The sequence below is a fragment of the Monodon monoceros genome, unplaced genomic scaffold, assembly GCF_005190385.1.
Source record: "Monodon monoceros isolate NGI ecotype Baffin Bay Population unplaced genomic scaffold, NGI_Narwhal_1 Super_Scaffold_8, whole genome shotgun sequence".
Lineage (NCBI taxonomy): Eukaryota > Metazoa > Chordata > Mammalia > Artiodactyla > Monodontidae > Monodon > Monodon monoceros.
The window spans coordinates 18,981,995-18,996,654 of NW_021703785.1; the positions used below are offsets into that span (position 1 = coordinate 18,981,995).

The following is a 14,660-nucleotide window of genomic DNA, read 5'->3' on the forward strand; positions in this document are numbered from 1 at the left end:
TGATTAGTATAATTTGTTGTATGTTTGTATGATTTTGTGTACTTGAGGAGAATGTATATTTTGCTATTGTAGAGTTGAGTGTTCTATAAATGTCTGTTAGATCTAGTTCTATAAATGTCTGCTATTGTAGGGTGGAGTGTTCTATAAATGTCTGTTAGATCTATATAATATTGCTCAAGTCTTCTATTTCTTTGTTGATCTTTTCCTTAGTTATTCCTTTTGTTATTGAAAGTGGGGTATTGAAGTCTCCAACTGTTACTGTTTAATGGTTGGTTCGTGTAGCCCACCCCCCAGCTGAGCTCAGCTCTCTGAGTTAAATTTTCAAAAAATCACCACAGTCTGAGAATAGAGATTTTGTAGGAAATTGCAAGTTCAGATGAAGTATTGGCTGTGTTCTGGGTGTGGTGCTTTTAAGGGAGCTCCAAAAGAGGTCAAATCTCTCCATTGCCTGAAATGTTGTTGACCTTAAGCTACTATGCCACTGAGCTGGAGAAAGGAGGAGTGATTTTTCACTGTTTTAGGGAGAGATGGAAAAGTTCCTGAGGTCTTCACTCTGCCATTCCAGAACTATATGTAAGATTATTGAACAATACTAATATTTATGAGGAGAAAGTTCTTTTAATTCTTCAGTGGAGCAAATGAGTCTTGATTCCATATTTTGTAGGGTTCTCTAGGAGGATTTAAGGTAATTATAGTTACATTTAGGGAGCAGTAAATAGATACATCTTTTGAAAAAGCTATTATTTATTTTACAGAACCAAACTTTCAGGGTGATTGAACCTTGGAGGGTCATCTTAGTCCATTTTAGCTTCAACTTATAGTTCTAAAACCCAAATGGAGCAGAATATATAGAGATAGTTCAACTCAGAGGAACTGATTCAAACTAACAAATCTGAAGAAAAGTGTAAAGTGCAAATATTAATATAATTTACATTGGTCAATATACCTTATAGAGGAGCCTAAATATTCAAATCATCAATATAGCTTGTGAGTTCCTAAAAGTATATCCAAAAATATAGTTATAATACTGTTTGATTAACAAGAGAAATAATAACTCTTAACAATATTAAAAATAAAGGTTATATCACTTTTTATGTCTAGGTACTATACTAAATTTTTTTCTATTATCCTGTGTATTCTCCCAAATCTTCACATAATGTTTATAATAATTATTGCCACTTATAGAAAAAGGGAACTGAAGAGTCAGAGAGATTAAAAAACTCTCCTGTGTAGTTAGATATTTGATAGCCTACTAGTGATTGAAACCCTGATTTGCCTTTCTTTGGCTAATAGTATCCACTTCAATTTGCTGTTTTTAGAGGACCATGTCTGGCAAATACACACACACTTGTATTAAGGAAACCTTTCTCCTGAAAAGAGCCTGGTAAATACTCCATTCATGTTCTCTCATCTCTAAATGGCCCATCTTTCTAAATTTCTAGGCATCAGTCAATGCCACCAGTGAAAGCTTTTTCTCCTTCATATGCTACATACAAAAAAATCAGCGAATATTTTAAATTTTACCTTCTCAATATATTTTTCTGTACCATAGTAATCCATTTTTATCATTACTACCCAAGTACAGGCCTTCAACATTTCTTGCCTGGATCACCTTATTCAATTCCCTAATTGGTTTCTTTTCTAAGCATATTTGACTTGTTTAGTCCACCCTTTACATTGTAGCCATTGTCATCTTTCTATAATGCAAATTTGACACTTAAATATTTAGTTGTAATACTTCAGTGCCCCTTTCTATCCCAAAAGGAGTCATAAACACATAGATTATTATCTCAGCATCATCTGGGAGAGTACGTAAGATTATCAGGGTAATCACCTGAAGAAATGCTCCTATCACATTGCCAAATACATGATGGAGATTCAAAAAGTATTTGTAGAATAAACAAATGAATGCGTGAATGAATGAATGAGTAAATGAACACCAAAGTAAAAGAAGATGAAGTAGTTGGAAGAAGTAAGAAATGCTTCAGCCCTTTCCTGGATAATGCCATGGTCAAGGAAGTGAGAAAATCATGACATGATCTTTACACAGAAATGTTACTGGGGTTATTTCCTTCTTTTTTGTTTTTTCCTGCATTTCCAAATTTTTTTCTCAAAATATTCTCTTGGAGATTGAAAAAAAAAAATAGGCAAATAGGTCTTCTACTTCTGGCCAAGATGGAATATGAGGGACAGGATACATACTACTGTATGAACCAACTTAAAAAAATGCAAAAACACTTGAAACAACAACCTTCAAGACACTTAACATCAGGCAACAAAGGGCAGTGAGACTGAAAGAAAGGAAACCTACAAGGTGAGTACTACAGTTGTCCTAGCTGACAGCATTGAGAGAGCCATAAGGTGGCTTCCAGGCCATAGGTGAAGTGGAGGAGGATCCAGCAAAGCTTGGCATATTCCCTGAGTTAAACAGGTGGAGTTAGCCAGGGACACTAAAGTGGCTAGAGTTCATAAAACAGAATTATGAAGAGAAGAGAGCTACATGAGAGAAAATTCTGGATCTGCATAGCATCCTCTTCAAGTACTCAGCAGAGTACTGGTCAGAGCAGGCAAGTGAGGGAACTCAGTGATGACTTACCCTACCAGGGACGTTTAACTTCTTCACTATTAACTTCTGATTACCCCAGTGGAGAATTTTTTGTAGAAGACTAGAACTTTGTTAAGATGTTCCCTTCTGTTGACTCAATATTTCTTGGTCAGTATGTTGTTGTTTTTTTGTACCCTGGATTCAATTTAAGATTTTAATATTGGCTTATAGAATCTGAAAGTGTGCTAATGAAAGAAATTCCACACTTTACCTTCCCACTATTCTTAAAGCTACTACCATATTTTTATAAGTACCATAAAGTAAATGTCCAGTTATTTTCTTGCACAAGATAAGCAAAATTTTGTGCTTTCCTGAGTGAGAAGATTAAACATTACCATTTCATGAAATTTTCAAAATTAATAATTAGTCTTATGCTACTAAAAATTACATATAATGCCTATAATTAAATGCTGATGAATAAAATTTAATATTAAATGCTCTTTCATTGATAGTATACTTCATGATTTAAAGCTCAATTTTTACCTGTATTAAAGTGAGAGATATCTTCTAAGTAAATAGTGTAAAATAAAATAGATTATAATAAACATTTATTGATATATAAGATAGTATTTATTTATATTTTTTGTGGTATGCGGGCCTCTCACTGTTGTGGCCTCTCCCGTTGCGGAGCACAGGCTCCGGGCACGCAGGCTCAGCGGCCATGGCTCACGGGCCCAGCCGCTCCACGGCATGTGGGATTTTCCCGGACCAGGGCACGAACCCGTGTCCCCTGCATCGGCAGGCAGACTCTCAACCACTGCGCCACCAGGGAAGCCCATAAGATAGTATTTTTTAAAACAGAAAAAGTGGCATTACTCCCATGCTTTCTCTTTAATTAGAGATATAACATGTCATTTTGAGAGATTATGTGTGAAATAAACGGAAAATACGTAATTTTATTATACTGATTTGAATTTAAAAGACAATTTTTTCTTAAAATTGTAAAATCATGTGAACCTTAATAACATGTTAAACTATTGCTTTTTTAACAAATCCATCCATATATTTCAAAACAAACTTTTTTTTTTTTTTTTTTTGTTGCGGTACGCGGGCCTCTCACCGTCGTGGCCTCTCCCGTTGCGGAGCACAGGCTCCAGACGCGCAGGCTCAGCGGCCATGGCTTACTGGGCCTAGCCGCTCCGCGGCATGTGGGATTTTCCCGGACCGGGGCACGAACCCGTGTCCCCTGCGTCGGCAGGCGGACTCTCAACCACTGCGCCACCAGGGAAGCCCCAAAACAAACATATTTTTAAATTCCAATATCAAATTCAAAATATTAATGAGTTCTTGGTAGCTGTGATAGTGTTCAAACTCAAAATTATTTTTAAAGAAAATATATTAAAATGTTTTTAATATGATTTTCAGGAAGAGTAAAACATATAGATCATGAAACCTGCTGCGAAGCTTGTGTTGTGCTGAATATATAACAGTATATTTAGTGTACTACTGCTTCGTTGTCATTAATGGTACTCTAGAATATGTAAGATTTAGAGTGTCTTCTTAAGTCCTTAACTTACTACCAGGCAGTGCCTTGGGCCACAGGGAGATAAAAATCCCCTTGGTGATACTGCAAATGTCACTAAGAACCCTCATATTTTAAGAAATCCATTCCAGAATTACAAATACTTAAGTTGAAAATGGTAAGAAAGGAAATCAAGGAAAAAAGTAAATGAAATTGTTGGATGTTTTTGGCTGAACTTATATAATGTACACAATGCAACCAAATACTATAAGGGCTGGAGAAGTGATAAATGATGAAGGGAAAATGAGATGAAACTGAGGATAACGTCCATGGGTAAAATGCATGCCATTAAGACCAACCAACTGTGATGATTAAAATTTTGATAGCAATTTGATCCTAGCATTGTAAAGACAAAGACAAAAGATCTACATGAATAGTTACATGATTCACCATGTTCATTACTTTCCTACTGCTACTTTAACAAATTACCACAAACTTAGTGGTTTAAAATAACACAAATCTGTTGTCTTACAGTTATGGAAGTCAGAAGTCCCAAATGGGTTTTACTGCTCTGAACAAAGTATTGGCAGGCCTGAAATCCTTTTGGAGGCTCTAGGGGAAAATCCACATTCTTATCATTTCCAGCTTCTAAAGCTGCGATCCTTGCTCAGGGCCCCTTTCTTGAACATCTTCAAAGCCATCAGTATAGCATCTTCAAATCTCTCTCTGACCCTTTGCTTCTGGGATAATCTCTCTTTCTTCTCTTTCATGGTCATATTTCCCTCTGTGTCTCTCTTACAAGGACCCACTGGGATAATGCAGGAAAATCTCCTCAATTCAGAATTTTTACTCACATCTTTAAGATCCCCTCTGCTATATCAGGTAATATGTACAGGTTCTAGGAATTAGAATCTAGATATCATTGGGGGTCATTATTCAGCTTACAACAATTCCAAAACAAAATCATTTACTCAAGAGAAAAAAAAGATTACATTTTTGCCATTCTACATAAGGAAGACATGATAAAAAATATAATGATCTCTGACATGGAAATCATCCAAAGAATAAAATCCAAATGATAGCATTGACCTCTTTTCTAAAGTGATTTTATGGTACAATGACTATAGAATATTAAAGAAAACTGTAGTTGTTTCTTTTTTTCACTTTTATATTATCTAAAATTTAATTCGTTAAAAACCTTTTGGTTCACTTTTATTTTAATTAGCTGTGTGGTATTATTTATATGTAGGGAACATTATATAGAGCTGCTTATTTTTCCCTGGAAAAAATATATACCAAAAAATTTATTTATAGCAAAACTTTGAGGTGCTTAAACATAATTAACAAAGCATTAACTATAATAAAAAAGATTTAAATGTAATCTTTATTTTTAACAACTTTATTGGAGTATAATTGCTTTACAATGTTCTGTTAGTTTCTGCTGTATAACAAAGTGAATCAGCTATACATATAAATATATCCCACCCTCTGAATCCCACCACTCTAGGTGGTCACAAAGCACCGAGCTGATCTCCCCGTGCGATGCAGGTGCTTCCCACTAGCTATCTCTTTTACATTTGGTAATGTATATATGTCAATGCCTCTCTCTCACTTAGTCCCAACTTACCCTTCCCCCTCCCCGTATCCTCAAGTCCATTCTCTACATCTAGGTCTTTATTCCTGTCTTGCCCCTAGGTTCATCAGAACCATATTTTCTTATTTTTTTTTTAGATTCCATATATATGTATTAGCATACAGTATTTGTTTTTCTCTTTCTGACTTACTTGAGTCTGTATGACAGATTCTAGGTCCATCCGGCTCACTACAAATAACTCAATTTCATTTCTTTTTATGGCTGAGTAATATTTCATTGTATATATGTGCCACATCTTCTTTATCCATTCATCTGTTGATGGACACTTATGTTGCTTCCATGTCCTGGCTATTGTAAGGAGTGCTGCAATGAACATTGTGGTACATGACACTTTTTGAATTATGGTTATCTCAGGGTATATGCCCAGTAGTGGGATTGCTGGGTCATATGGTAGTTCTCTTTTTAGTTTTTTAAGGAACCTCCATACTGCTCTCCATAGTGGCTGTATCAACTTATATCCCCACCAACAGTGCAAGGTGGTTACCTTTTATCCACACCTTCTCCAGCATTTATTGTTTGTAGATTTTTTGATAATGGCCCTTCTGACTAGTGTGAGGTGATACATCATTGTACTTTTGATTTGCATTTCTCTAATGATTAGTGACGTTGATAATCCTTTCATGTGTTTGTTGGCAATCTGTATATCTTCTTAGGAGAAATGTCTGTTTAGATCTTCTGCCCATTTTTGGATTGGGTTGTTTGTTTTTTTGATATTAAGCTGCATGAGCTGCTTGTATATTTTGGAGATTAATCCTTTCTCAGTTGCTTCGTTTGCAAATACTTTCTCCCATTCTGAGGGTCGTCTTTTTGTCTTGTTTATGGTTTCCTTTGCTGTGCAAAAGCCTTTAAGTTTCATTAGGTCCCATTTGTTTATTTTTGTTTTGATTTCCATTTCTCTAAGAGGTGGGTCAAAAAGGATCTTGCTATGATTTATGTCAAAAAGTGCTCTTCCTATGTTTTCCTCTAAGAGTTTTACAGTGTCTGGCCTTACATTTAGGTCCTTAATCCATTTAGAGTTTACTTTTGTTTATGGTGTTAAGGAGTGTTCCAATTTCATTCTTTTACATGTAAAAAGCTGTCCAGTTTTCCCATCACCACTTATTGAAGAAGCTGTCTTTTCTCCATTGTATATTCTTGCTTCCTTTATCAAAGATAAGGTGACCATATGTGCATGGGTTTATCTCTGGCTTTCTATCCTGTTCCATTGATCTATATTTCTGGGGTTTCTTTTGCCAGTACTATACTGTCTTGATCACTGTAGCTTTGTAGTATAGTCTGAAGTCAGGGAAGCTGATTCCTCCAGCTCCATTTTTCTTTCTCAAGATTGCTTTGGCTATTGGGGGTCTTTTGTGTTTCCATACAAATTGTACAATTTTTTGTTCTAGTTCTGTGAAAAATGTCATTGGTAGTTTGAGAGGGATTGCATTGAATCTCTAGATTGCTCTGGGTAGTACAGTCATTTTCACAATTTTGATTCTTCCAAACCAAGAACATGGTATATCTCTCCATCTGTTTGTATCACCTTAAATTTCTTTCATCAGTGTCTTATAGTTTTCTTCAAACAGGTCTTTTGTCTCCTTCGGTAGGTTTATTCCTAGGTATTTTATTCTATTTGTTTCAATGGTAAATGGGAGTGTTTCCTTAATTTCTCTTTCAGATGTTTTATCATTAGTATATAGGAATGCAAGAGATTTCTGTGCATTAATTTTGTATCCTGCTACTTTACCAAATTCATTGATTAGCTCTAGTAGTTCTCTGGTAGCAGCTTCAGGATTCTCTATGTATAGTGTAATGTCATCTGCAAACAGTGACAGCTTTGCTTCTCATTTTCCGATTTGGATTCCTTTTATTCCTTTTTCTTCTCTGATCGCTTTGGCTAAAACTTCCAAAACTATGTTGAATAATAGTGGTGAGAGTGGGCAGGCAACCTTGTCTTGTTCTTGATCTTAGTGGAAATGGTTTCAGGTTTTCACCATTGAGAACGACGTTCGCTGTGGGTTTGTCATATATGGCCTTTATTATGTTGAGGTAAGTTCCTTCTATGCCTACTCTCTGGAGAGTTTTTATCATAAATGGGTGTTGAATTTTGTCAAAAGCTTTTTCTGCATCTATTGAGATTATCATGTGGTTTTTATCCTTCAGTTTGTTAATATGATGTATCACATTGATTGATTTGTGTATATTGAAGAATCCTTGCATTCCTGGGATAAACCCCACTTGATCAGGGTGTATGATCCTTTTAATGTGCTGTTGGATCTGTATGGTGGTATTTTGTTGAGGATATTTGCATCTTTGTTCAGCAGTGATATTGGCCTGTAGTTTTCTTTTTTGGTAACATCTTTGTCTGGTTCTGATATCAGCGTGGCGGTGGCCTCGTAGAATGAGTGTTCCTCCCTCTGATATATTTTGGAAGAGTTTGAGAAGGATAGATGTTAACTCTTTTCTAAATGTTTGATAGAATTCGCCTGTGAAGCCAACCAGTCCTGGGCTTTTGTTTGCTAGAAAATTTTCAATCCCAGTTTCAATTACAGTGCTTGTGTTTAGTCTGTTTATATTTTCTATTTCCTCCTGGTTGTCTCAGAAGATTGTGCTCTTCTAAGAATTTGTCCATTTCTTCCAGATTGTCCATTTTATTGGCATATAGTTGCTTGTAGTAATCTCTCATGATTCTTTGTATTTCTGCAATGTCAGTTGTTACTTCTCCTTTTTCATTTCTAATTCTGTTGATTTTGAGTCTTCTCCCTTTTTTTCTTGATGAGTCTGGCTAATGATTTATCAATTTTGTTTACCTTCTCAAAGAACCAGCTTTTAGTTTTATTTATCTTTGCTATTGTTTCCTTCATTCCTTTTTCATTTGTTTCTGATCTGATCTTTATGATTTCTTTACTTCTGGTAACTTTGGGGGTTTTTCTGTTCTTTTTCTCTAATTGCTTTAGGTGTAAGGTTAGCTTGTTTATTTGAGATTTTTCTTGTTTCTTGAGGTAGGATTGTATTGCCATAAACTTCCCTCTTAGACTGGTTTTGCTGCATCCCGTAAGTTTTGGGTCGTGATGTTTTCATCATCATTTGTTTCTAGGTATTTTTTAATTTCCTCTTGATTTCTTTTTTTGATTTCCTCTTTGATTTCTTCAGTGATCTCTTGGTTTCTTAGTAGTGTATTGCTTAGCCTCCATGTGTTTGTATTTTTTACAGTTTATTTCCTGTAATTGATATCTAGTCTCATAGCATTGTGGTTGGAAAAGATACTTAATACAATTTCAATTTTCTTAGATTTACCAAGGCTTGATCTGTGACCCAAGATATGATCTATGCTGGAGAATGTTCCAAGAGCACTTGAGAAGAAAGTTTATTCTGTTGTTTTTGGATGGAATGTCCTCTAAATATCAATGAAGTCCATCTTGTTTTATTTGTCATTTAAAGCTTTTGTTTCCTTATTTATTTTCATTTTGGATGATCTGTCCATTGGAGAAAGTGGGGTGTTAAAGTCCCCTACTATTATTGTGTTACTGTCGATTTCCCCTTTTATGGCTGTTAGCATTTTCCTTGTGTTTTGAGGTGCTCCTCTGTTGGGTGCATAAATATTTACAATTGTTATGTCTTCTTGGATTGATCCCTTGATCATTTTGTAATGTCCTTCTTTGTCTCTTGTAATAGTCTTTATTTTAAAGTCCATTTTGTCTGATATGAGCATTGCTAGTTCAGGTTTCTTTTGATTTCCATTTGCATGGGATATCTTTTTCCATCCCCTTACTTTCAGTCTGTATGTGTCTCTAGGTCTGAAGTGTGCCTCTTGTAGCAGCATATATAGAGGACAGGTCTTGTTTTTGTATCCATTCAGCCAGTCTGTGTCTTTTGGTTGGAGCATTTAATCCATTTACATTTAAGGTCATTATCAATATGTATGTTCCTATTACCATTTTCTTAATTGTTTTGTTTTTGTAGGTTTTTTTCCTTCCCTTGTGTTTCCTGCCTAGAGAAGCTCCTTTAGCATTGTTGTAAAGCTGGTTTTGTGGTGCTGAATTCTCTTAACTTTTGCTTGGCTAAAGGTTTTAATTTCTCCGTCAAATCTGAATGAGATCCTTGCTGGGCAGAGTAATCTTGATTGTAGGTTTTTCTCTTTCATCAGTTTAAATATGTCCTGCCACTCCCTTTTAGCTTGCAGAGTTTCTGCTGAAAGATCAACTGTTAACCTTATCTGGATTCCTTTGTATGTTATTTGTTGCTTTTCCGGTGCGCTTTTAATATTTTTTCTTTGTATTTAATTTTTAATAGTTTGATTAATATATGTCCTGGCATGTTTCTCCTTGGATTTATCCTCTATTGGACTCTCTGTGCCTCCTGGAATTCGGTGGCTATTCCCTTTCTCATGTTCGCAAAGTTTTCAACTATAGTCTCTTCAAATATTTTCTCAGACCCTTTTTCTCTTCTTCTTCTGGGACTCCTATAACTCGAATGTTGGTATGTTTAATGTTGTCCCAGAAGTTTCTGAGACTGTCCTCAATTCTTTTCATTCTTTATTCTTTATTTTGCTCTGCAGTAGTTATTTCCACTATTTTATCTTTGAGGTCACGTATCCGTTCTTTTGCCTCAGTTATTCTGCTATTGATTCTTTCTAGAGAATTTTTAATTTCATTTATTGTGTTATTCATCATTGTTTGTTTGCTCTTTACTTCTAGGTCCTTGTTAAACGTTTCTTTTATTTTCTCCATTCTATTTACAAGATTTTGCATCATCTTTACTATCATTACTCTGAATGCTTTTTCAGGTAGACTGCCTATTTTCTCTTCATTTGTTTGGTCTGGTGGGTTTTTACCTTGCTCCTTCATCTGCTGCATATTTCTCTGCCCTCGCTTTTTTCTTGACTTACTGTGTTTGGGGTCTCCTTTTCACAGACTGCAGGTTCGTAGTTCCCATTGTTTTTAGTGTCTGCCCCCAGTGGGTAAGGTTGGTTTAGTGGCTTGTGGAGGCTTCTTGGTGTAGGGGAATGGTACCTGTGTTCTGGTGGGTTAGGCTGGATCTTGTGTTTCTGGTGGGCAGGGCTGCATCTGGTGGTGTGTGTTGGGTATCTATGAACTTAGTATTACTTTAGGCAGCATCTCTGCTAATGGGTGGGGTTGTGTTCCTGTCTTGCTAGTTGATTGGCATGGGGCATTCAGCACTGGAGCTTGCTGGCCATTGGGTGGAACCGGGTCTTAGCTTTGAGACGGAGATCTCTGGGGAAGCTCTCGCCAATTGATATTACCTGGGGCCAGGAGGTCTCTGGTGGTTCAATGTCCTGAGCTCGGCTCTCCCACTTCAGAGACTCAGGCCTGACACCAGACCGGAGCACCAAGACCCTGTCAGCCACATGGCTCAGAAGAAAAGGGAGAAAAAAAGAAAGAAAAAAAAATTTCTACATAATAATAATAAAATTAAATTTTAAAAATAAAATAAAATAAGTAATATAAAAAGATTAAAAAATTATTAAAATTAAAAAGTAATAAAAAAGAAGAGAGCAACCAAACGAATAAACAAATCCACCAATGATAACAAGCGCTAAAAGTTTTACTAAGATAAACATAAAAATCAGAAAAAAATCAGTCGCAGACAGCAAACTCCAAGTCTACAGTTGCTCTCAAAGTCCACTGCCTTAATTTTGGGTTGATTCATTATCTATTCAGGTATTCCACACATGCAGGGTACCTCAAGCTGATTGTGGGGATTTAATTCACTGCTACTGAGGCTGCATGGAGAATTTTCCATTTCTCTTCTTTGTTGGCACAGCTCCTGTGGTTCAGCTTTGGTTTTGGCCCCACCTCTGCGTGTAGGTTGCCCTCAGGCTTCTGCTCCTGCCCAGACAGGTGGGGTTTAAAGCAGTGACTGATTAGGTGGCTCTGACTCACTCATGCTGGCAGGAGGGTAGGGTACAGTAGTTATAATTGTAATGCAGGGCGAGCCTGTGGTGGCAGAGGCCGGTGTGACGTTGCAACAGCCTGAGGCGCGCACAGTGTGTTCTCCTGAGGAAGTTGTCCCTGGATCATGGGACCCTGGCAGTGGCGTGCTGCACAGGCTCCAGGAGGGGGGGTTCAGGAGGAGAAGGGTGTGTGGATAGTGACCTCTGTTTGCACAGAGGATTCTTGGTGGCTGCAGCAGCTGTATTAGCAGTTCATGCCCATCTCTGGTGTCAGAGCTGATGGCCGCGGCTTGCGTCCATCTCTGGAGCTCGTTTAGGCGGTACTCTGCCTTCTGTGGGCAGACAGAGAAGGAATTCCCTCTCCTCACGCGCTCTGAAACAATGGTCTCTTGTCTCTTAGGCAGGTCTGGAGTTTTTCCCAGACTCCCTCCTGGCTAGCTGTGACACCCAAGCCCCCTTCAGGCTGTGTTCACGCAGCCAACCACAGTCCTCTTCCTGGGGTCTGACCTCCGAAGCTAGAGCCTCAGCTCAGCTCCCAGCCCCCACCCGCCCCAGTAGGTGAGCAGACAAGCCTCCCAGGCTGGTGAGTGCTGGTCGGCACCGATCCTCTGTGTGGGAATCTCTCCGCTTTGCCCTCCGCACCCCTGTTGCTAAGCTGTCCTCCGTGGCTCCAAAACTAACACACACACCCCCGCCCACTCCCTGTCTCTGCCAGTGAAGGGGCTTCCTAGTGTGTGGAAACTTTTCCTCCTTCACAGCTCCCTCCCCAAGTTGTAGGTCCCATCCGTATTCTTTTGTCTCTGTTTTTTCTTTTCTCTTTTGCCCTACCCAGGTACGTGGGGAATTTCTTGCCTTTTGGGAGGTCTGAGGTCTTCTGCCAGCATTCAGTAGGTGTTCTGTAGGAGTTGTTCCACGTGTAGATGTATTTTTGATGTGTTTGTGGGGAGGAAGGTGATCTCCGCGTCTTACTCCTCCGCCATCTTGAAGGTCAAAAACGATAGTTTTAAAAAGTCATACTAAAGGTTTCAATCTTGATAAATTATTCTCTTCTGTTTTGGCTTAATTCAAAGATAGATTTTGATGAATTCTTCCAGAAAAATTATGTGTACTATAGTAGAGAAGATATAAAGTGTTCTGTCCAAAACTATGGCCATATACTTTTAACCTTGGAATGGATGCTTAGTTAAATCTAATTTAATAATACTTACTTTTTCTGACTGTCAATATAATAGACATTCTACTGAGGTATATAAAAGTAAATAGCTGTATTTATTACAACACTGTAAAAGCAGAAGATCATAGAAAAAAGGACAAAAACATTTATCTAATAAGCTAAAATACAGTTAGATATACATTATGAATGCATTATAAATGTAAAGAGAATATTTTCCCCATAAAAATCTGACCTGTATGCTCTGTAAAAACAATAAGTGAGGAATATGTGTCACATTGGATGTGCTTATGACAATTGCAGAATGTTTCCAAAGCCTGAAAAATAGGAAGTAATTCGTTTATTGTTTCCCATTCATTTTATGTGGGATTCTTTGACTCTATAAAAGCTATATTCTCCTCTGCTTGATGTGTACAAATGTCTTGAAACCAGTACACCCTAAGGCCAAGGCCTGTTTCCCCCCAAATCTAAATAATAATGTAATATGCCCACAATTCGAGATTCTTCAGGCCTCCTGTGTATTTTCCACATAGATATATTACTGTAGAAGATCTTTGCATTCTCACTTCTCTGCAATGAAATTAAAACCCAGCATTTTTTAAAAAATAAATTTATTTATTTATTTTTGACTGCATTGGGTCTTTGTTGCTGCAAGCAGGCTTTCTCTAGTTGCAGCAAGAGGGGGCTGCTCTTCGTTGTGGTGCACAGGCTTCTCATTGTGGTGGCTTCTCTTGTTCCGGAGCTTGGGCCCTAGGCTCACGAGCTTCAGTAGTTGTGGCATGCGGGCTCAGTAGTTGTGGCTCACGGGCTCTAGAGTGCAGGCTCAGTAGTTGTGGTGCACAGGCTTAGTTGCTCTCTGGCATGTGGGAGCTTCCCAGACCAGGGATTGAACCCGTGTCCCCTGCATTGACAGGAGGATTCTTAACCCCTGAGCCACCAGGGAAGTCTCCAGCATTTTATTTTATTTTATTTATTTTAATTTATTTTTTTGGCTGTGTTGGGTCTTCATTGCTACACACAGGCTTTTCTCTAGTTGCGTTGCGCAGGCCTCTCATTGCGGTGGCCCCTCCTTGTTGGGGAGCATGGGCTCTAGGCACACGGGCTTCAGTAGCTGTGGCTCACGGGCACCAGAGCAAAGGCTCAGTAGCTGTGGCACATGGGCCAAGTTGCTCTGCAGCATGTGGGATCCTCCCCGACCAAGGCTTGAACCCATGTCCCCTGCATTGTCAGGTGGAATCTCAACCACTGTGGCACCAGGGAAGTCCCCCAGCATTTTAAATGAGACAAAATAGACAAGCTTGATTCAACAAAGATTATGCAGAATACTAGTCATATTTATTTTTACACTTAAGTCTATACTTAAGGAAGAGCTATATTTTAGATAAAGCTATATTTAAGGAAGAGGCCTCTGTCTTCCATACAAAGATTGACAAACGAGTGTATAATTGTATGACTTCATTCATTAGGTCATCACTGTTCTAACAATTTGTTATAAAAAGTGAAAATGAAAGGCAAGGATCCCTTCATTTCTGTAGCTTATATCCTACTGAGTTATTCAGAGGAAGTAAACAAAATAAATATTTTTTGTTATTAAAATAACTGCCGTGAAGAGAGTGGGTCAAGAAATTAGACATGAGATGAGGAGCATAACTTTGGGGTTAAAACTTAAAACACTCTGGAGAAGGTAGATTTCACTGAGACGGTGATTCAAGCAAAATTATTGCCAATATTTTGGAATTATGGAGAGAAAGACGCAATGCCTGGTGTTGAGTAATAACAAAGAGACCAGTGTCGCTGGACTGAGTGAGGATTGTAGAAGATTGTTTAAATTAAAATGTAAGTTTTAAGATAAGCATATATCATTTTTGATTTCAC

The 14,660-nt window shown here is 37.7% G+C and overlaps 1 long non-coding RNA gene across 1 annotated transcript in view; it reads left to right on the forward strand.

Annotated features, from left to right (window-relative positions):
- Window positions 1–14,660, forward strand: part of LOC114888221 — a 148,117-nt gene that overhangs the window by 25,921 nt on the left and 107,536 nt on the right. The window lies entirely within an intron of this gene.